Genomic DNA, 23,324 nt, shown 5'->3' with positions numbered 1-23,324 from the left:
GGAAGGGAATCCACAAATGGAAAAATACCACATAGCTTTGTTGGAGCTCGACACCTGAACAGCCATCGCCTTGGTCCATAGCGAGCAAGGGGCAGGGATGGAAAAGGGCATGGAGGACTGGAGACATTGACATCCCAGCCTTCCTCACCCCCTAGAATCTCCAGGCATGGCAGGACCAAGAGCCCTTCTGCACATGACACTGGCCTCACCAAGGGCAGATTCCTTGGAGGCGAATTGCAGAGCACAAGGCAGATGTTTGCATTGCATCAGGCTACATTAAGCGGTAGCCGTATCAGAGCAGGAGCCATGTCATGTACTAGAAGGGAGCATAGTGCTAGTGCCGCTCCTTCCCTCCAGCCGCAGCCTTGTCCTCTCTCCGGGACATGGGGATGGTCTGGGGGGGGGATATGTGGCTTTGTTCTCCCAGTTTTCCCCTTTCAGACTCTACCTCCCCAGCCCCAGCCCCCACACAAACTCCCGGTGGAATTGCTCTTCTCTGTGTGGCAGAGAGGGCATTGGGGAGGGGGAAGCAGAGTGGCCAAAGTTCAATCTTAATAATACATGGTCCAGCTGTTAGGGTGGGGAGGAGACAGGAGGCCTGGGGTTTCCTGCTGGCTCAGTCTGTGGAACTGGGCAAGTCACTGTCCATGCCTCAGTCTCCCCACCTACATAGACCACCTCAGAGGGGAGAGGAGGCTGGTTTGCCATTCACTTGGAGGCCCTGGAACAGAAGCGGATAGAAAAGTACCAGGATTGCTGTTCCTTGGCAGAGGAGAAGAGTCTTTGTTTATGTTCTGTAGCAGAACAGGGCCCCAAGGTGGCTAACGGGGAAGCACCTGTGCCTGTGGAACAGGAAGTGGGACAGTGAGGGCTGTAGAGGGCAGAGAACAGGAGAGGAATCCTGAGCTGTTCTGGTGCAAGGCCACCACAGAAGTGGCCTGCAAACTGCAGCCCTGTGGCTGGCTCATCTCCCCCAGAATCTGATCCCTCAGATTTGTGAAAAGCGAAAGGGAAACGTGCAAACGGCTCTGTTTTACCCTGCCAGGATGGGACAAACGGTCTGCTCAGGGGTAAGCCAGAACTGTTCCCAACACAGCATGGCCACGGTTAGCAGCGAGTGGGGAGGCTGAAGGGTTTAGATCTATGCTGGGCCATGCATTCTGGAATATCACCCAGACACTTTACACACTAGATTTAGGGTTTACATCCCACCTCTGAAATGCAGCCAGCTCAGAGTCTGGCCTAGGCAGCTACTGAGCAGCACATAGCAATGCTCTAGCGCACTTCAGGGCAGGAAAGGAAGAATCCAAGCAAAACTACAGGGGGAGCACATGCCGGCAGCAGGCAGCTCCTCTATGTAGAATGAAGCCAGGACAGTTGGTCGCTAAGTCAGTGTCTATACCAGCAAACCAGAAAATCTCAAGTCATCGTATGCTAGCAACCACAAGTGCCAGAACTTTCGCCTTCATCCACACAGCAGTTTCCAAGCCAAGACTCTAACCACTTTGGCCTAGGGTTGCCAACCCTCCCGGTTTCACCTGGGGTCTCCCGGAAGCTACTGAAGCCAAACTGGGAGATTTTAAGTGTTAAAAGTCTGGCCGTACAGTGGGGCTAAGGCAGGCTCCCTGCCTGCCCTGGTTCCATGCCGCTCCTGGAAGCGGCCGACACGTCCCTGTAACCCCTGGTGGGTGGAGGGGGGGGGGGGTCTCTGCATGCTGCCCCCGCCCCGAGCACCCACTCCTCAGCTCCCATTGGCCGTGAACTGCAGCCAATGGGAGCTGCGGGGGCAGTAGCACACGAAGACCTCTCCCTGGGGGGCTGCAGGGATGTGCCGGCCTGTTCCGGGAGCGGCGCAGGGCCAGGACAGGCAGGGAGCCTGCCATAGCCCCGCTGCGCCACTGCCCGGTAGCCACCCGAGGTAAGCACTGCCTGGCCAGAGCCCGCACCCCTCACTCCCTCCCACACTCCAACCCCCTGCCCCAGCCCAGTGAAAGTGAGTGAGGGTGGGGGAGAGCGAATGACAGAGGAAGGGGGGATGGAGTGAGCGGGGCATTGCTTTATTATGGCCGATGAGACAGACAAGGCAGCTTCCTGCAGTGACCATGTTGTATCAAGTGTCTGGATGGTTTAGGTAGCAGTGTGGGCCAGGGATTGTGTGCACTCCACCAGGGGAGGGGATGATTGAGGCAAGTCGCTCAGGCTAGAACACCTGCAGAGAGCTATCCCCTGGTGGGGAGGCTCATGTATGCGGCCTCAAACTGGATTCTCCAGAGACCAAACAGAGAAAGGACTTTTGGATAAACAGCCCAAGCCTGAACTGACTGACTCCTGATCTAAAGGCTGATATGAAATTGTAACCACAGGGAAAACCCGGTTGTAGGGTTTGAAGGACTGACACCTGCCATAGCCCTATGCTGGGGCTAAGAGTGACCTCTGGTAAGCTTTTTAGCATGTGTGTAGGTTATTTCATTGTTTTTCAATGCCTTCTCTGCAATGCTTTTACCTTAAGAATAAATGTGCTTGCTTAGGAGCTGGGTGGTAACTTGTAACTGCAGGCAATCCACTGGTCAGAGCCCCGGGAGAGAAGCACAGGTGCAGTTACCATGAAATGGAGACAGCTGGGCTATGCAGAGTGCCCAAGGACATGCACACAACCCTTGGCTGATGCACTGTTTTCCCAGAAGGCACCGATACAACCCTGTTTAGTCAGCTTGGAAAGTGCAGAGGCACATGTTCAGTTCAGCCATGGCTGAGAGGCAGAAAGGGGTGTCCACACAGCAGCCTCCAACCATGTCTCCTGTAACCAGGTCAGAGGAGGGAGCGGCCGACTGCCTGCATAGGGCTTTAGGTTTCTCCTGGGAGGCATCCCCGCCCTTCACAGTGGGCATGGGTTCAACGCCAGCCCAGACAGACCAGTGTCTCCTGCTGCAGGGCAATCACCACTCCCTGCAGCAACTGGGCTTTCTAGGAAGGTCTAGGACTGAGCTGGCTGAACTCCACTTGGCCCATGTGATCCAAAGAAACATGAGAGGTATAGACCCCACTAAGTCTCACCCCCCCTCCCCCAGTGGGGCATCCTGGAGGCAGGAGGGGAAGAGATCACTCAAGGTGAGAAGTAGAAAGGTCTTTGTGGGCCACAGAGGACTCTCTTGGACTTTGATGTGGCCCCTTCTATAGACCCTTATGGAGGGAGAATTCACAGCTCAAGTCTAGAGACCCTGCTTCACTCACTCCAGATTTCTGTGTAAACAAGGGAGGGGGAAGAGAAGAGATTTCTCTCTATTTGGTCCCTAGCATCAAGAGCAGCATGCTCGTTGGCTCCCCCTTTAAAGGATGCCACCATAAGGGACCCACGGGAGGCAGTCTCTTCCAATGTCCAGCTCATTCCTATGAAGAAGGAACGCAGGCCAAACCAGTCTGGGAGTTGTTAAGAGCAGGGGGTGACATGCTGGTGCTGTACATTATACAAGAGATTGTGTGGGATTTCTGTGCCCAGATGAAAGCACTCTGGTCAGCTTTACCATTGGAACGATCAATGGGTTTTACATTGTCCCCTACATTCTCCATACAAGAATCCCGGTTCCTATTCACACTCAAAACAGCAGCCAAGCCGTCTCCTGACCAGCGGTGAGTCCAAGTATGAACTGCTCCAGCCCTCCCATTCCCCCCCTCAGAGAGCAGTAGTCTCAGCCTCCCCTTTCATTTAATTCACGTAGCTGGGCAGAGTTCCTCTGGGCGGTGTCCACTGGCTCCCTTGCCACCTTTGAGGAGCAGTGGGTGCTGTCCGGGGTTCTCTGCTCGGTGTCCCCGTCAGGTTCCCTTCTTTTGACCCTTTGACCGCACTCCTGTCCCTGTTATTGCATTAGTTGTCCCCCGTAATCATTTGGGTTTCAGGCCCTGTAGAACCTCCCCTTAGTCTGGGGAGGATCCTTTAGCAGTGGGCGGGCTTACACCCACCCACTTCCTGGACCCAAATATGTACAGGAGAAAACAAAAAACAAAAAAAACACCTGCTAGGAATTCAACACCCAAGATCAAAGGGTTAAACTGCTGCCAGCATCTGGGATCTTTCCATTCCAAAGCCTGGGAACAGACTCCGGCTCAGACCCCAATTCCCAGAACTGGGAGCCTTCTACATGCTCAGCCAGTAGGAAAAACCCCTCCTTGTTGTTGCATGTGACAGAGGCTGGCATATAGCCCTTGGACCACATACATTATACATAAGGCCCATGCATTTTTAAAGGGAAACTGTGTCAAATTGAACTAGAACAAGCTAGTTTCAGACCCAATATCAGGAACCTGAAATATTTATAAAACCCTCATTAACTTGCTCCCAGCAGCACTCAAGAAATCCGGACACAGTGAGCCGCCAAAGAAATGGCAGAAAATCAGAAAGCCCATCAGACGTCTGGTTGTTAGCTGGCCCCAGTTACAGTCTGATTCATAAGAGTCAGTTTGCCGCATAGATGCCTGCATGCTTTCATTCCCAGCTTCAGTACTTGCTCATCCAAGCCACACTTGTTCAAGTGCATCCTCTAGCAAGGCTTCCGCTTCTAGCCTATGCTTAGAAGTCAGATGCCTCAGTATGAAAAGCTGATCTCATATGAGAGAACAGCAATGGTAAGTGTAGCTGTAACTATGGAAAGTCAGCTAGAGCTGCATGCGATGCATTACACAACTTTTAGGCCAGTGCTTACGAGAAAGGTCACTCTGACTGTTCCTGCTGACTGGCAAATTACAGGAATAACCCAAAGTAAATCCCCAGCCACTGCTCCTCTACCCAAGGGATCATATGATGTGTTGAAATGGAAGGAACCTTAGGCCAGCTTGCCCACTGAAGTGGCCATTGTTCAGCACTGTTGCTGGTGGAGAAAGGTAATGAAAGTAGTGGGATGCGACAAATCTGACCACCTACGGGAGAATCTGATAAAAGTCAGCACTCGAGAGCCAGTGACGGAATTGAGCAGTTCTGTGCATGTCACTGCTCAGGGCTGGGTGGATTCAGGAGTTTGGAGGGAAGAGTAACCAATTCCACTGCGCGACTGAGCTTCCCGAGACAAGAATTTTTTTCAGCACCTTAGAAACAAAGCCAGCTTTTAAGTCACAAGAGTACAGAGCCAATACAGCCAGTCCATTTGTTATACATGCACGTCCAACACCAACTACAGCCAGGGACAACCATACAGGCTTTGGAAACAGAGGGCGAGGAAAAGAAGTCACAGGAGTGTGGACACCATGGCACCATAAAGCAAATTTGTTACTTGAGATGATTGTTAGGTAAGTGGTAACCACCTCAAGCAGCTCCCAGGCTTTTGCTCTACTGCGTACGGTTGATCGCATTTGGCGTGTGTTAGCCAGTGTTACCAACTTGGCTGTCAAAGGGCAGCAGCTTTCCATCAGCCAGCAGCCTCATAACAAAAAGCCCATCAAAAGGTCTGTCTGCGTTGCAGTAAGTCTGGGCTCTAGCCCAGCTGTTGCCCCTAATCCCCCTTTTGTCCACACAGAAAAACTTCTAACTCGGCCCTGAGGGTGCTTTACGCCTGACTAGCAATACAGGCTGAGCCAAGATTTTCAATCTGCCTAGTTTGCAGTGAGAACAAGCAGGCTTACCAAGCCTGGGTGCTGTTAGTCCTCCAATGCTATCCCAGAATTCCACTGGGGCCAGCCTTTGTCTAACCCCTCCAATCTTCCGCACTATATTTGAACCCAGATTTGCCTGCCCAAGTTCCGCTGCACTTATACAGCATTTGAGCAGAGATGTAGTCCAAGAAAACCTCCTCCCATGCTGCCAGTTGGCCAGAAGTGGACACCAGCTTTCCGGTAGAGTGATATCACTAAGACCAGGAATTTGAGAGGAATGTACTCAAAGTGACCACTTTGTTTAGTGGACAGGAAAGAAATGGAGAGGTAGAGCAGTCACCCGGGTGCACTATTGATCACTATGACACTTTGTGGCATGCAAACTGAATTCCTTAATGGCAGTCTCAGACATTCTTACTGCCAAATGCAGTTTGCTTTTGCTTTCAGAACTGCCTGTAGTAATGAGTCACTCCCTTAGGAAGTTAGTGACCTGAGAACAATATTTCATGTCAATGACACAAGCAATAGCTCCATGCTAAGTAGGAGCTCCCGGAGAACAAATTTATAGAGCAGCCCAGCTTAATGTACCTCTAAGAACCACAGGATACCCCACCAGACATCCACCTCAGCACACAGGTTAGGACAGCACCACTGTGGACGCAGTTACATGGGCCTGTCACGGGTAGTGCTTTGCAATGGGGATGCTCACCAGAGCTAGGCTAGCCCAGGCTAACTCTGCACCAAAGACACAACCAAAGGGAGAACGTGACTGCCTAGAACATGAGACTGCATCTAAACAGAAAAGCAGCACGGTTTAGAGGAGCGAGTGCAGGGTTGGATGTCATGGGCTCCCAAGCTCTAATCCTGCCTCTCCCAATAGCTCAGTGCATGTGGCTTTGGGCAGTTTCCCCATTTGTAACATGGATGTAACATGTACCCACCTCACAGGGTCATTGAGAGGCATGGGGCTTGGGAACCTCTTGAAGAGGGAAGGAGTTAGGGAGCCTGAAGTGCCGAGCTCCCGTTGGTTTCAGAGTCATGGGCACTCAGCACCTCTGGAAGCCAGGCCATGGGAGCACTAAGTATCATGAAGAAGGAAAGATGCCAGTCTGGAGGTACACAAGAGGAATCTCCAACCAATTCCTTTGGAGACAGAAGTGCCCGGAACACCAAATATGCACATTTCTGATTCTATTTCTGAAAAATGGCTCAATCCAGCCCCCATTGAGATTAATAGATTCAAGAGTCCAAGAAAGTGCATTACACCTAGGGTACTCTACAGTGCAATCACTGACTTCTGACCCCCTCTCCATTGTTTGGTCTGGTCTACATGCGCAGTTTGTATTGGTATAACTATTTGGTGAGGGTTGATTTTTTTTACCTACATGGTTACACTGGTAAAAGCCCTAGTGTGGACACAGTTATACCAGTAGACATGTGCCTTATATTGGTATAGTTATTCCCCTTCCTGTACAGAAATAAGCTATATGGACAGAGAGCACCTTGATACCAATAAAACTGTTGATTGTAGGGAGTTTTAGTACACACCAGTTCGTAGAAATGGGGAACTGACAAGAGCATTAGAGCAATTTGCCCAATGTCACACAGGAAGTGCAGGGCAGAACTAGGACTAGAACTCAGATCACCAGAGTCCCAAGTCAGTACCCTATTCACAAGGGCACCCTTCAGTGGGAAAAGACCTAAGCACAAATAAGCTAAAAGGAGCAACATCAGCCTGAAATCCGGGCAATTTACACAGAGTTCGAAGTATTTCAGGTGTTGAATCAGTCTCAGACTCCCTCTGCCAAAGTGTGACAGCTGGCAACCACATTTTTCTCTTTGTTAACATGTCTCTTCCCCCTTAGCGTGTGAGACACCACACAATTAGCAGGGAATACTGACTACAGACTAGAGAAGCGTTAGCATTTCACGTGTTACTTGAAACCACAGTACGCAAGAGGGTGAGACAGGTGCAGGGCTTCAGTTGGTGTTTTAGAGTTTAATTCAGCCCCTTTCAAGGCGAAGAAGATGCTAATGGAACACTGATACACACATGTACATCTGCATCAGTAGCAATAAGTGACCCAGACACCGAGCCTCCCTGCTGACAACCTCTCCGCAGACTGATCTCACCTGACGGGCGGAGCAGCCACCGTCAGGGAAGTTACCCAAAGAGAGGAAACACCAGCTCGGTGATTTTTGCGGGCACCCAGAAATGGAGCCACCCAAAGATCAGTGTCCACTTTTGAAACCTTTGGCCTCAGTGACTTGCCCAAGGTCACATACTAGCAGAACCAGCTCTCATGACACTTAGTCCAGTGGTTAGAGTAGGGGACAACACTGCTTATAGCTAAGGCTCCTATTTTGTCAGGGATATTTTTAGTTAAAAAAAAAGATCACAGACAGGTCCCGGGCAATAAACAAAAATTCACAGAAGCCCAGGACCTGTGTGATTTTTTAACTAAAAATATCCCTGATAAAATGGGGATGAGGAAGATCCAGCACCAACAGCAACTGGGGGCTATGTGGTGCCCCTGTTGCCACTGGGTGGCTGCAGGTGGGGCCCCTGCTGCCCAGGGGGAGTGGGAGCGCCAGGGTCCCCTTGCTGCCTGTGGCGGATGGAGCTGTGGGGAACCCCCACCACCCTCGGTGCCTGGGAGCTGCTGTGTGGCCTGCCAGCTGACAGCCCTGGGCAGAAAGTGTCAGAGGTCTCTGGAAGTCACAGATTCTGTGACATAATTGTAGCCTTACTCATAGCTCTGGTGTGAGCAGCCCCCAGTGCCTGTACAGGGCCCTAATGAATTCCATGCAGGCCCCAGGATGGATCTCGTTGCAGGATTAGGGCCTATTAGAGCAAGTCTGCTGTAGAGAGCTTTGCAAATGTGCTGCTAATAAAAAGAAACCCTAGTGCTCTTTCATCAGTCGATCTCAAAGTGCTTTACCAAAAAGGTCAGCATCATTACTCCCCTTTTGCAGATGGGGGCATGGAGGCACAGGGAAGTGGAGGGACTTGCCCAAAGTCACCCAGCAGGCCAGTGGCCAAGGTGGGAACGGAACTCAGGTCTCCAAGTCCCAAAGCTGTGCTCTCTCCACCAGGCCAGGCACGATAAGAGTCTTGCTCCAGGAGTCTGCTATTAAAGCTTTGAGCTGTGGGGCCAGACTGCTGGCTTTGGTGTCTTTGCAAGAATCAAAAGGTTTGCACATTATTGGGGTGAGAACTGCTAATTAGGGCATGCTGAAGAACCTCACTGCCAGCCCCGGGTCCTTCCTCCAAACCTGGGAGTCAAGCCATGCTGTAAGAAACATGTCAACATCAAGCACTTATGCTGTTATAAATGGGGGGGGGGGGAGAACCACACTCTTCAATGGTGTCCTTTTAAAACATGACAAAAATCCACTGAGTGGGCAGAAACCACCCTTGCTATGAAGGAGTCAAGTTTCTACATCCCCTGCTTGCAGAGCTTTTAGGACTGACTAACCCACTGCATCAGTGCAAACAAAACATTGAGCTCCATCCTCCGGACTGATTCACAAGCTACGAGATCAGAGGGGTCACCACAGGGCTTTTCCAAGCCATGAGACCGCACATGAATGTGCAAGGAAGTTTTCAGAGCCACCTACTGTGCTTGCCAGAGAAGTGCCCACTCTGGAAAGTTACACACAATTACAGACACATCGGCTGGGAACTCTGTGGGTGTGCCGCTTGTGTCTGTGAGCAGCACTGCGTAGTACAAGCACACCTGGCAGAGACTGCTCCTGTTGACACAATGACAACACAAGCCTGGAGTTGATCAGCCTCCTTCCAGACAGCTTACCCATGCTAAGGCAGGGATCACTCAGTCAGCACGTAGGTGTGTGCTGTGTTGCACCTGACTGGCATTTGACTATCCTGCTTTTAGGGAAGCTCAGTTTACACACTGAGGCATCTCTAGCCACCCAGCTTCCTGTCCCTAAGTGGATGACCTGCCAGCACATGATTTGTTTAAGCTTCCCAGGGAGGGAGGCAAACAAGCTAGCACTGTGGCTTCCAGCTCTCAGAGAGGCTGCCAAACCAGTTAGTAAGTGAAATTACACCACATTAACGAGACAGAGTTCAATGACACCTCAAGATTTGCAGTGGTCCCTGTACCAGGAAGAAACCAAGTCTGCATAAATGTAAAGGCAGGAGGAGCCAATTCTGCCGTTCCAAAGTGATGCTTTAACTTCAGGCAAGAAGGCACCTTCCTGCCGGAGCCTTCGAAAACCTCCCCAAATTGCTGCTTTGAAAACTGAAGACTTAACAGCTGCAAAATCGTTGTCCCCGTAACCCAGCCCTCCTCTCCCAAGCAAGCGTCACCCTGACGAGAAAAACCAATCACTTCCACTGCACTGTGCCTCATCACACTGTAGGTTAAAGCTGAGCTCTCCAATTTGCTGTGTCACCTTGTATATTTTTCCAAATAATTTGAAATATTTTAGGGCCAATATTTTTGAAATTCCATGCCAGGAGTTAGGTGCATAAGCAAATAACTGCATTTTTCCCCATTTGTGCATTTGAAAATCTCCCTCTACATAACTGTCTGGATTTTCAGACTGCCCAGAACACCCCACTTGCTGTTTGAAAGTCCTGGCTTATGCCTGTACATTTTCATTTGAGCCAAGAGGGTCATCAGCAGAACAGGAGGGACCATAACAATGCCCCATGCAAACAGCCCTGATCTAGCTGTCATATAGCGCTTTCCATCCATATTGCTCAATGCACAAAAGGAGGTCAGTATAAAGTATCCCCATTTGACAGATGGGGAAACTGAGGCAAAGAGCTGGGCAGTGATTTGCCCAGGGTCACCCAAGCGGGCCAATGGCAGAGTCAGGAATTGAACCCAGGTCTCCCAAGTTCCAGTCCTGCACCCTACCTACTACTCCAGTGCAGTCATCCTAGGGCTCTGCACTGATGCAGGGGGGGTCTACCTGTGTGGATCAGCTGGAGCCAGTGTATATAGCACACATAACAATTGGCTGGCTGCATGAAAGCTTCATACCAAGCCCCTCTGCAGGAGAATAAGCAATGTGCTAAGCCATATAGACTAAGCCAATTTTTCATCATGCCTTTTCTAACAGTTCTCCCTCCTGTTCAGATAAAGGTGGAACATACCTGAAAGCCACTTGAAGGGCATCAGGAGGGGTGAGGGGTTCTTAACCTGTACTACGGGCACCTATCACTCCCCTACCAAACATATACACGCAGTAAAGCTTTAAAAAGTCATCGAATTAAGCAACACTGCTCCGTGGATACCACAGGCCGGCAACAGGCAAGCTTTTTGCATTCAGCTGGCCAACAGGAGAGCATCCCTACTGACAACAGCACTTCAGCAGGTGCTTAAATCATTGGGGTCTCACGCATGTGTTTTCCTGACCTGGGGCCCAGTCCCTGACCGGCCTAATCCCATCCCCTATCCTTGGCAGCGCCCACTCGGTACTATCATGGCAGTAAAAACCACCACAAGATGGGTAACAGATAGCCACTAGGAACAGACATGAGACTGAGGAACATATCACCACTTCTCACCCGAGCCACTTGAACACACAGGATTCAAGGGGAAAGGTTCCGACATTTATGGGAGGCAGTTTGGTTGAAAGCCATCACCTAAAACAAAAGTGCTGGTTGTGCCACTAATGGGATCATTGACATGAAAGATTTAAATATGTAATTGACTTCTCTGCTTATTCCATCTGCCAATGAAAACAGTCTCATGGTGCGGCTCTCATACATTAGCACAGTGCTGCAACGTTTGGGTGGCAAACACCCCAGGGAAACATTTACAGCCCAGCAAGAGAACGTGAGTGGAATATTTAGCTGCGCCAAGCTCACATGCAGCTTGGGGGGGGGGGGGGCGGCTAGAACAAGGCGTCAACACCTTCTGTAGACACAGCCAACACTCAGTGGAGAACACAGGGGCAGTGAGCTCAGGACAGAACTGGGTTGGAGCAGCTTATGTTACGCCTGCTTCCAGCCTAGCGCTATTTTACAGTGAGATTTGACATCTATCAGCTCATGCATAGAAAGGGTGTTCACTGGGTCTTTGCATTGCATTGCACTGTATGCTATTATTTTAGCAGTATTGGCACAAGCAGGCTACCGCGTCCAGCTAGAAGGTAGACGTGAAGAAAAGAAGCACGTGTAATTCTGTACGGACACTTGCTATCTGCCTGCAAGCTGGCAAGGTGCCATTCCCCTCCTCTCCACAAGCATCATTTTAGCGAGCAGCACGATTTCCCAGAGCATTAGTGCAGTCAAGATAAAGTTCTCTGCTCCAGCCATCTGTGCGCTAGGAACAGAGCCCTTTGACAGCCCCAGGGGAGAGACGCTTGCCAAGCTTGTCCCACTGTTTCCATCTGAACCACGTTCTGCTCAGTCCCTCACCGAGAAGGAGTACGGCAGAAAGGGATCTAGGAGTTATAGTGGACCACAAGCTAAATATGAGTCAACAGTGTGATGCTGTTGCAAAAAAAGCAAACATGATTCTGGGATGCATTAACAGGTGTGTTGTGAGCAAGACACGAGAAGTCATTCTTCCGCTCTACTCTGCTCTGGTTAGGCTTCAGCTGGAGTATTGTGTCCAGTTCTGGGCGCTGCATTTTAAAAAAGATGTGGAGAAATTGGAAAGGGTCCAGAGAAGAGCAACAAGAATGATTAAAGGTCTTGAGAACATGACCTATGAAGGAAGGCTGAAAGAACTGGGTTTGTTTAGTTTGGAAAAGAGAAGACTGAGAGGGGACATGATAGCAGTTTTCAGGTATCTAAAAGGGTGTCATAAGGAGGAGGGAGAGAACTTGTTCACCTTAGCCTCTAAGGATAGAACCAGAAACAATGGGTTTAAACTGCAGCAAGGGAGGTCTAGGTTGGACATTAGGAAAAAGTTCCTAACTGTCAGGGTGGTTAAACACTGGAACAAATTGCCTAGGGAGGTTGTGGAATCTCCGTCTCTGGAGATATTTAAGAGTAGGTTAGATAAATGTCTATCAGGGATGGTCTAGACAGTATTTGGTCCTGCCATGCGGGCAGGGGACTGGACTCGATGACCTCTCGAGGTCCCTTCCAGTCCTATAATCTATGAATCTATAAAGAAAACCTCCCCACAACATCCCTTTGCAATAGAGAAAAGCTTCGTAAACCAAGAAGCAATCTGAAACTATAATCCAGGCTTCCCACTGAGGCATTCATCCACCCCAAAACGCTGCCCAGGGGAACGAATGCTGCATTCACAGATGCTGCCAGTTTGCAACTTCGGAGCCTGAGCTACTCCAAAAAGCCAGAACTGGGAACAGCCAGAGTAAACCAGGTCTGTGCTCCAGACTCCAGCTGTTCTATGGGCCAGATGAACCCCATGGGAAGAGCACCCCCATCCTGTGCAGGGCCCTCTGAATTCTCTTGGGAAAGGGTCCTTCTCAGAGGTTGGGTCTACAATTAGGAGGGACCCAGGGAGGCAGACAACCATTGGCCCAGCACCTGGGCTTCCTGCCCCACAGTGCCAGGGACTCTTCCAGCAGCAAATGTCCCTGGAACCTCTCTTAGAAGGGGGTTTCTGCTCTTCCAACCTTCCTGTGGATTGCCCACAGAGCAGTGTATGTGTGCACACCCATGGCGGAAGAGCAATGCATCCACCCCACCTCTACAACACCTACTCCACAGCCCCCACCCCCCCCGAGGGCAGTCTGTAGAGACCGGGGAAAGCTGAAGGGCAGAGATACCACTGATCCCTCCTCTCCATGGGCTAAAGCCCTCTGGGCACAGACTCTTGATACAGGACATCGTCTGACCCTAGGGAGACATTATCCAGTAGTGTTTGGGTTAGATGGGTCTGTCTGGAACCAAAACCCCTGATCTAAGCACCTTGAGCATTGCATTGAGTTCCAGACTTCGGAGCCAAGATCTCTCTCCATAAAAGGATGCAGTCTCCCCCACGGCTATTGTTGTTTAGAGAGGTAACATCATGCTTTACAAGTACTCACTGAGCCAGGCTCCAACCCCAAGGAGCCCAGTTTAATTCTGACAAGTGCAATACACACACACACACACACACACACACACACACACAGGTTCACTGTTTGCTGTCCTCACAAGGCCAGACACTGTGGAATATCCTCCCATCACCTCCATCCTGCCCCAAAAACCAAACAAGCTACAAAGAATAGAGTTCTACAACTGTTTTCCAATGGATTCACGCAAAGGAGATTGCGCCTCGTCTTCACCCGTGGATTAAAGAGAGAAAGGAACATACGGGCTGAACAGAACAGCAGCCTGTCGGAATCAAGAAAAAGGAGAGTATAGAAATGCATTGAGGTTTTGCTGAGATACCAGGCACAGATCCAGCAGCAAACGTTATGATAAAATGTACTATACAAGCACAAAGTATCTGAAGATCTGAGAGTGCTTTATGGACAGTAAGCCTCACAATGCACCTACCAGCTGAGTTTAAAAAAAAAAAACAACAACAACACACATCCTCACTTTGCACCAAGAGAGGCCAAGGCCTTGTCTACACTGCAGATATTTATTTTTTGTGGGGGAGAGAAGAAGAGTGTATTGGTGCAAACCCCTAGTGTAGATGCACTGTGCCACCTTAAGAGCAGAGGTGAGCCTCACCACTGCAACTCACTTTTTACACCCATACAGCGCATTCACACCAGGAGTGTGACAAACACTCTTATATTAAGGATCAAGCAGGCCTGATATACAGAGAGGTTAAAGCCCAGAACCTGAGGTGTCTAAGTCCCAGTGACTTCAATGGGGGATCTCTCTGATTATCTGAGCCTAACGGACTTGCCCAAGGCCACATACCAAGAGAGACAGAGCCAGGAATATAATCAGGAGTCCTGGCTGGCAGTGTCATGGTCCAACCACTAGACAAAGCTTCCTTATCATATCACAAAAAGCAGCTTGCACAGGGATTAAGTCTGACATCCTTTTTCTCAGCCCCAGATGTAGATCGTGCTGGTAATACTCCAGGGAAATAGTGAGCTAGCTCTTTCCTGCCCTTCCCTGTATATAGTTTAAAGGGACAGTGACTAAATGAGAAATTAAGTCCGAGGACAGCAAACCAGGGGTTAGTGTGCTATTTACAGAAAGAGGAAAAAGGTGTTTTTAAAAGGAGGATGCCTTCTGCACTCACTAGAATGATGGAGGATAGCAAATTGTTACCCAAAGCACCATAATGCTCCCACAACAGGGGAGCAGGAAGCCAGCAAGTCCCCCTAGAGCCCTGGATTCTTATTTACAAGAATAATTGGTCCAATACATCTCAGAAAGACACAGATTCAGTGTCATATGAAGTGAACACTACACTGACCTGGCAGGGAAGCAGAGGCTTGTTGGTGATAAGCTGAAAAGCTTTTAATTAAGTGAAAGCATTTATGATCCCTGTGCACAGAGTAATTACATTTTAATATTAAATAATTGCTCCTTTTTCACATACCAGGCCTCCAGTTGAAGTCCTCGGTTTTCCCATTAAATGCACCTCTAGCATGGCTTTAGGTGTTTGCAACATCCTCAGTTGTTGCAGAGAAAGCAAAGCCATTAAAAAAAGCCCTCCTGCCTGAACAACCTTGGATTCCTGGCCGTCACAAATGTATTAAGTTTAGGTGAACTCAGTCTAGTCCCTGGTCAAAGTTTATTCACACCATTCACCAGCAGAAAAGCCTGCTTAGAAGAAGCCAATGATGGAACAGCAGATCATTGTATGTTGAAGTGAGGAGCAGTATCAGAAAACTAGGAACATGAACATACACATTGTGAGAGGCTGACTTCTGCAGAGCAGCAATTGAGTCTGTATTATCTATCTTGTTTTTGTGACAGTAAATTTACGGTGTCTGAGTAGCTGGTTATTAGAAGCGGGAGATTTTAAATAAGATCATATTAACCCAATTACTTGTTTCCAAAGCAATTTTTTTTTAAATCATAGCAAGATATAAAATAGACAAAAATAAAACATTTCATGTTGTGGGATTCAGAGTCTAGATTAGAGACTAATTCTTTTCCTCTTCTCTCCATATACAGAGCCCCAGGTCAGTAACTACAAGATCTTCCATTAAGGCACAAAGTCCGTCCAAGTCTATAGATGACTATAATGATTAATACAGAAACTATTAAGGTTAATAAGCTGAACATGCGGTTGCATTCCTGACCATCCTGGCTAATAGCCATTGATGGACCTATCCTCCATGATATTATCTAATTCTTTTTTTGAACCCACTTATAGTTTTGGCCTCCACAACATCCCCTGGAAACGAGTTGCACAGGCTGACTGTGCATTGTGTGAAAAAGTACTTCCTTGTGTTTATTGTAAACCTGCTGCCTATTAATTTCATTGAGTGATCCATGGTGGTTGTGTTATACAAAGGGGTAAATAACATTTCTTATTTATTTTCTCCACACCAGTCATGATTTTATAGACCTCTTTCGTATCCTCCCCATAGTTGTCTCTCTTCCAAGCTGAAAAGTCCCAGTCTTTGTAATTACTCCTCATATGGAAGCTGTTCTATATCTTTTTCCATTTCCAATACACCTCTACCCCGATATAACGCAACCCAATATAACACGAATTCTGATATAACACGGTAAAGCAGTGCTTGGGGAGGGTGGGGGTGGGGTGTGGAAGCTGTGCACTCCGGCAGATCAAAGCAAGTTCGATACAATGCGGTTTCACCTATAACGCAGTAAGATTTTTTTGGCCCCCCGAGGACAGCGTTATATCGAGGTAGAGGTGTATATATATATTTTTTAAGATGGGTTGATCAGAACCGCACACAGTATTCACAGCATTATGATATTTATATTACAGCATTATGATATTTTCTGTCTTCTCTTTTCTAATGGTTCCTAATATTCTGTTTGCTTTTTTGACTGCCGCTGCACATTGAGCTGATGTCTTCAAAGACCTATCCACAATGATTCCAAATCTTTTTTGAGTGTCAATTGCTAATTTAGATCTCATCATTTTGTACATAGAGTTGGGATGATGTTTTCCAATGTGCATTACTTGGCATTTATCAATACTGATTTCATCTGCCATTTTCTTGCATTTTTGCATCTTGCCATTTTCACCCACTTTTGTGAGATCCCTTTGTAACTCTGCAGTATGCTTTGGACTTAACTATTTTGTGTGATCGGCAAACTTTGTCACCACCTTACGTACCCCTTTTTCCTCCCACAATTTTCACACTGCAATACCCTGCTGACCCACAAACCGGAGCTGAGGGGCAGCACAGCATGCAGAATGGCATGGCTAAACAAACCTCCTAGGTCTAGATTTAGGTCCAGCCACGTTAGCTATACCCTTTTCAGTTTAAGAGCGGTTGCAGTGGAAGCATAAACGGATATACGTTATTCCTTTGCGCATCCCCTCTGTGGAGTGTCCCAGTGCAATTTTTTGTTATACAGAAAATGCAGCACTATATAGTCTTCACAATGTGGGGGAGTACATGTGGGGGTCAGGCAGGGTAGGGCTTGTCTCTAGCATAGATTTTGCACCAATATAGCTATACTAGCACAAACTCCCAGTAGGCATGGGTGCAATTTACCCTGGTAGAAGTCACATCAGAGCCACGCAGCACATCTATGCTAAGAGTTTGCACTGCTACAGCTACATCAGTACAAAAATCCTTGTCTACTGGAACACAGAGAACCCATCATGCTAACATTGTTCCTTTAGCCACCTGTATTCTAGTGAATATTTCAGGAATGGCCAGGGAGGAGCCACCCACTGAGCTGAGGAAGCACAAGGACGGTATAGTGGATGGAAGATTAATTGGCAACAGTATGTGCAGTGAAGGATCAGCAACAAGAGGTTTGCCCAAGGTTAAAAGTACTGTGTATTTGACAAAGGCACAAACTTGCCAATTCTGGAAAAAAGGCTGAAGCTTCATGACAGTCTTAGACAAGCAGCCACCAGGGACAATTCTAACCCCTGAACTTGCTTAGTGCATCACCAGAGATCGCACGAAAGAGCAGGGAGCAGCTGTGGGAAGAGGTGAATGGGGCCCTTCACGCGTTACTTCATCCTGCTGCCGATCATTAGGGCAGAACAGGGTAGCGCTCATGCAACCAAGACAAGATTGCCCTTAGCCTCCCAGATTAGAGGGGAATTACAGGGACGGTCCAAATGGATGGGGAGCTTCCTTCTGCGTCCACAGGGTTCTGCAAGACTAGAACAGCAGCATGTGTCCATTGGCTCATTTTGGAAATCCCCATGAGAAGTGACCATTACACAGAGACATGTAAGAAGATGTGGGCAGCTAAAGGTCAGCCTTCCAACTTTATTGTAATTGGGGGGGGGAGAAGGGGAGAATGACAAAAAATTTACATTGAGGAAGAGAACAGCCAGCCTCTTTCTCTCCCCTGTGGCTGCATCTAAGTGACAGTTACATTATTTGTTTTAGTTTTTCTCAAGACGTAGAGGGATTTGCTCCCGACAGGCTTCAGAATTAAGAGCCCATGTGAAAGCTTGAAAAGCTAAAAACAAAGTTTTAAGCCATTAGCCCCCACTGTAATCTAGTAGAAAGGGAAAGGAAATATGTCTGCAGAGATATTTTACCAAGTGCAGTTTGTGCAGCCAAAACAATGCTAGATTTGTAGCTAGGCAGATCAGCACCGGTTTACATCCAGGACCGGAAGAGTCTGCTCATCACCTCCAAAGAAATCAGTAACATTTCTTAAGTTTCTTAACATTTAAGAATAAGAAATCAGTAACATTTCTTAAGCCTGGCACCAGTATTGCTAAGAAAGGAAAAAGCGCTGGATAAAATGGGTTCTCTCACCAAGTTCTTCCCTTTAAGTGGGAACGCCACTCGCGGCATCACGTGTTTCTCTCTAGCCAGTTTTCCAGATCCTTCCCCAATTGTCACTGATGATTCAATTGCTTTGGAAGTGCTGACTAATGTAACTGTTTGTGTCTTTTTTGTTAGGCAAGAGCATTCACGTAAAACCCAGCCTTACAGAAAAGCTGCGCCCCGTTTACTCAATGCAGCATCGAGAAGGCTGAGAGGGAGTGGGAAGAGAAGCAGGCAGCATATACAAATGTCAAAAATAGCTTTCAATTAAAACTAAGTCTGCAGCTGGGGAAGCTGTTTTGCTGAAGTGTGACATTACCAATAAGGAAAACCCATTTAAACATCTGTACCACTTTGCACCTCATTTGAATACCGGAGAAGCATCAGAAGGGTGCTATTGTCTAACACAGTGGTTCTCAAACTCCCCCCCCACCCCCGCACATGGACCACCTGAAAATTGGTAGACCACTTAATGATCTTTCCAAATGTTGTTTGTACCGTTAGCTAACTATTGTAAAGCATTTGGATAAAAACGCTGTATAAAAAACAACTTTTTTTGTCCTACAAATAAATAGATGGGGAAGGAGGGGGGTGTCTCTCCCCCGCAACAGCAGCCACAGAGCTGAGGCTGGGAAGGAGGGCGTCTCTCCTCAGCAGCTGCAGCCGGGTAAAGTCACCTCTATCTCTGGCCCCTGCATGTTCCAAATCCCCCTCACCCTCTCTTCTCACCCCACTGCCCACTCCCACCTACCTTCTATTACCCCCAAGGCCACCACCTCACCTTACATGTGCATCTTCTCCAGGGTCCAGGCACCTAATTAGTGGAGCCACATCTGTGCGGCTCCACTAATTAGGTGGGTGGCCCTTCATTCTCTCATGTTCAGCTGCCCAGGCACACACCTTAGAAGGAACTATCCATGGACCACCTGAATGGAGCTCGTGGACCAGTGGTAATCCATGGACCACACTTTGAGAACCTCTGATCTAACAAAACCCTTGCTGAGAATTTTTTTTTTAACCCAGCCATACACTAGAGACAAACTAGATTAAATTCTCTTATTAGGTACTTGCAATGCTAGCACAAACCATATTATCACTGGCATCTCCCCGTGTGTGTGGGCGGGGGGAGGGGGGGGAGGTGGCAAACAAAAAAGTTGCCAGTTTAACTCAAAAATCTCCAAAACAAACTTGTGCACATGGCCCGGAATGCTCCTTCCCACGTGAGCTGGTAAGAAATGGGGAGATTAAAAAGGTGCCTTGACATTTTAAAAGACGTGGGACCCTGCCCACCATTGCCCCTGCACTATGCATAGCCATTTACACCAGTGCAAGATGGACGTGAGAAAACGGCCATTTCGAGGCTCGGTCTACACTTAATAGTTAGATCAATATAGCTAGGCCAGTCAGGGGTGTGAAAAAAAATAAATCACACCCCTTATCAACATAGCTATGGTGACCTGACCCCCAGCATAGACGCAGCTAGGTTGACTAAAAAAAAATGCTTATATAAGGCAGGCCGTACCGGGTCAGACCAAAGGTCCATCTAGCCCAGTATCCTGTCTACCGACAGTGGCCAATGCCAGGTGCCCCAGAGGGAGTGAACCTAACAGGCAATGATCAAGTGATCTCTCTCCTGCCATCCATCTCCACCCTCTGACAGACAGAGGCTAGGGACACCATTCCTTACCCGTCCTGGCTAATAGCCATTAATGGACTTAACCACCATGAATTTATCCAGTTCTCTTTTAAACTCTGTTATAGTCCTAGCCTTCGTAGCTTCTGTTGAGGTAGCTAACTTCATTCAGGGAGGTGGCATCCCTACACTGAGAAAAACCCCATCTGTTGCTGTAGACTGCATCCACACTATGCTAGCATAGATACGCCGACATAGCTATACTGGAATAGTCTCTGAGTGTAGACATATCCAAGACTAAGGCCCTGAACTAAAGCGATTGTTGATTCTTAAAAGCTCATTTTAAAGTTTCAGAAGTTTAGCATCAGCATATTGTAGGGGCAGCCTTTTAAACAAGAAGGAAGTCCCTGACTACTCAGAAATTGCTTAATGTTCATACGAGGCTTTAAAAGAAGTTATTTACAATAAAACAGCCAGAGTCTTTGAAAAGTCGGTATCACAAGAGACAAGCATCAGAGAAATAGCCCTCTTCACGCTCAGAGTTACACAGCAACTACTGTACTGTGCGCCTTTAAACTTTAAATGTTCTACTTTTACGTCGTAACACATTAAGACACCAATAAGAGCTGTTTCACTGAACGATCACACTTCACAGCCTCATTTGAGAGCCTGATTGGGGGGGGGGGGGCTGTTTGAAGAGGAACAGAGTCGCTATGAAAAGAATAAACCCACCTCTTCTAAAAGCCGGTTTCAGTAGGGCTAAGAGGCGGAGGGGGAAGCCACCCCAGTGACAGGGGCACACTGGGAAGTTGAAACTAGAGCTGGTTATTTATCTAGAAAAGGGCTGGGGGACGGTACCTCACTGATGAGCGCTCGCGACAGAGAGCTCACTAGCACCGGGCACTGCAGTGACCACAGAGCCACCTAGGGTGACCAGATGTCCCGATTTTATAGGGACAGTCCCGATTTTTGGGTCTTTTTCTTATATAGGCTCCTATTATCCCCAACCCTCAGTCCTGATTTTTCACACTTGCTGTCTGGTCACCCTAGAGCCACCCTCCCAGGAGGGGCAGGGCGAGGCAGACGCGCCCTTTCTCTGAGCACTAGGGGACGCGGGTGTTCGGGGCAGAGCCTTTCCACGCGCCCTGGATTAACGCTGCGGCCCCAGAGCCCCCGTGTAGCCAGCCAGCCAGCGCACGGCCGGGGAGCGGAGGAGGAAGACGCAGCCCAGCAGGGCCCGGAGCGAGCAGCCCCGGGAAGGGAAGCGCCGCGCTGGGGACGTTCGCACAAGGAAGGAAGCAGCGCGCCTGGGCTCAGTTACAAAATAGCTACAGACACAACGTGCAGCGAGCCGGGACTCTGTCCGCTTCCCGCCCCCTCCAGCGGCAGCCCCCACCCCCAAAACTCCCTCCTCCGCCTGCCCCGCCGCTTCCCCTTGCAACCCCCGCCTCTCCCTAGCCCCTGGCGGCCCCCCTTCCCCGTCAGCCACCCCTTGCACTCGCCGCCTCTCCTTGCCCCCTTCCCGTACACTGCCCTCCTCTCCTTGCCCCCTTCCCCTACACTGCCCTCCTCTCCTTGCCCCCTTCCAATCCCCTTAGCTGCCCCTTGCATTCGCCGCCTCTCCTTGCCCCCGTCCCCTACACGACCCTCCTCTCCCTGCCCCCTTGAGCTCCCCTCCTCTACCCCCTCACAATCCCCTTAGCTGCCCCTTGCACTCGCCGCCTCTCCCTGCCCCCTTACAGCTGCCCTTTACAACTCCCCCCGCCCGCCTGCCCCACCGCTCCCCCGGGACCCCTCAGAGGCAGCGGAGCCCAACTCACCTCCCTGCCCCGCACGGGATCCGTCCCGTCCCTCGGGCCGGCTAAGGGGGAAACTAGGCGGAACTCGCCACCCTCCCTTCCTCTACCTGGGGAGGTGGGCGGGGCTAATAGGAACGGGGCGGGGCTGCGCTGGGAGGAGGGGAAAGGCATGGCCAGGCTAATTGGGGCGGGCGGGACATTGGTTGTTAAGGCACGTGGGGTGGAGAAAGTCTCTTCCCCTCCCACAGACAGACCCACCCACCACTACTCCTCCCCCGCGGCAGGTCCCCTCCTCCCATCTCCAGGCCGCGCCCTGCCCTCAGCATGGAGGGAGGCGTCCCCGGTCTGGGAATAGCCGGGTCACTGGGCACAGAAAACGCCGTGGCAATTCCTCTCTCTCCCACGGGAGCGTTTCTCTCCTCGGTTCGGGCTCTGCCCCCAGCAATCCGTGGGAGTTGGGTGCCCCAAGAGGGGCTGGGGCTTAACCTCTCTCCGCCTCCCTTTGCCCATAGGGGGCTAGCACCATAGTGGTAATTGCAAGCAAAGGGGTGAAGTTAAGAAATGGGAATTTTACCCGGAAAACCTTCCTGGGCGGGAGAGATTTCAGTCTGGACGAGGGATAGGCTTCTTCGCTGGAGCCCGGGGGCTGTGTTACTGAAAGTTGGAACTGGACTAATTCACAGGAATAATCCTGCACTGAGAGCAGGAGGAGTTTATTAATAATGTGTTTCTGTCAGTAATGTCGAGCCTGTGAAAGGGGATAATAATCCTTATGTTCTACCTCACCAGAGCATAATTAGGCTTAATTAGCTACTGTTTGTACAGGGCTTTGGAAATACAAAGTGTCATAAGTGGGTAGTGTTACTTGTAAGGACAAGAGGCAGAGGGAGGGAATCATGAATACACACACACACATCCTCTATAGTATCTATCCATGGCTCTAAGGAGTCAGTAACTCTCCAGCCCCAGGAAATACATTTTTCTTATCTTGCCTCTGTTTTAAGTGGTTTGCATTAGCATTCACTGAATAAGTTATGATGTGCCATTTACTCACCTTGCCCCAGTGTCCTGAGGATGACTTGGTTAATGTAGGAACTGTGCCAATAAAAGAGCTAAGTATTATTTTACAGTACCTCTGTCTGCATCTTCAGGACCTTTATGTGGCTTTCACCCTCTCTTAGGAACGTCCCATATTACTGCCTGATGGGAAAGGAGACCTGTCGAGGTTTGCTGCTCCATAGAACAGAGCGCAGTGTTGATGCTCTGGGCTGGGGAGACTGGAAGTGAATAGCAGAGACAGGGTAGGGAGGGGCTTATTGGAATAGCTGCTCATGTCCAGGCATGTTCAGTGGCAGTAATGCAGAGCCACATCGAGTATCATCCGATGTTTGATTGCATTCAGGGCTTTGTTCCTTTGTAAGGTGGCCCTTCTTCCAAAATCAGCCTCAGATACTGGAGCCAAGTTTACTCTGGGAGCTGGATTATAGAGTAATTAGTGTTTGCTCTTG

At 49.2% G+C, this 23,324-nt stretch overlaps 1 protein-coding gene across 2 annotated transcripts in view; it reads right to left on the bottom strand.

Moving 5' to 3' along the window:
- The window catches only part of RHBDF2 (rhomboid 5 homolog 2), an 81,060-nt gene extending 57,976 nt beyond the window's left edge, over positions 1–23,084 (bottom strand). The window contains exon 1 of one of the 2 annotated variants that reach the window (XM_034790050.1): positions 22,950–23,084. The gene's annotated coding sequence lies outside the window, so the exon portion shown is untranslated. Of the gene's footprint in view, positions 1–21,837; positions 21,974–22,949 lie in introns of those variants that run through there. The other variant, XM_034790051.1, reaches the window with a different exon arrangement.
- Between the last annotated feature and the right edge of the window lie 240 nt (positions 23,085–23,324).

This window comes from Trachemys scripta, chromosome 14 (assembly GCF_013100865.1).
Source record: "Trachemys scripta elegans isolate TJP31775 chromosome 14, CAS_Tse_1.0, whole genome shotgun sequence".
Taxonomy (NCBI): Eukaryota; Metazoa; Chordata; order Testudines; family Emydidae; genus Trachemys; species Trachemys scripta.
Note: the sequence above shows the minus strand (reverse complement) of the source record. Positions and strands in the feature narration are given on the sequence as shown.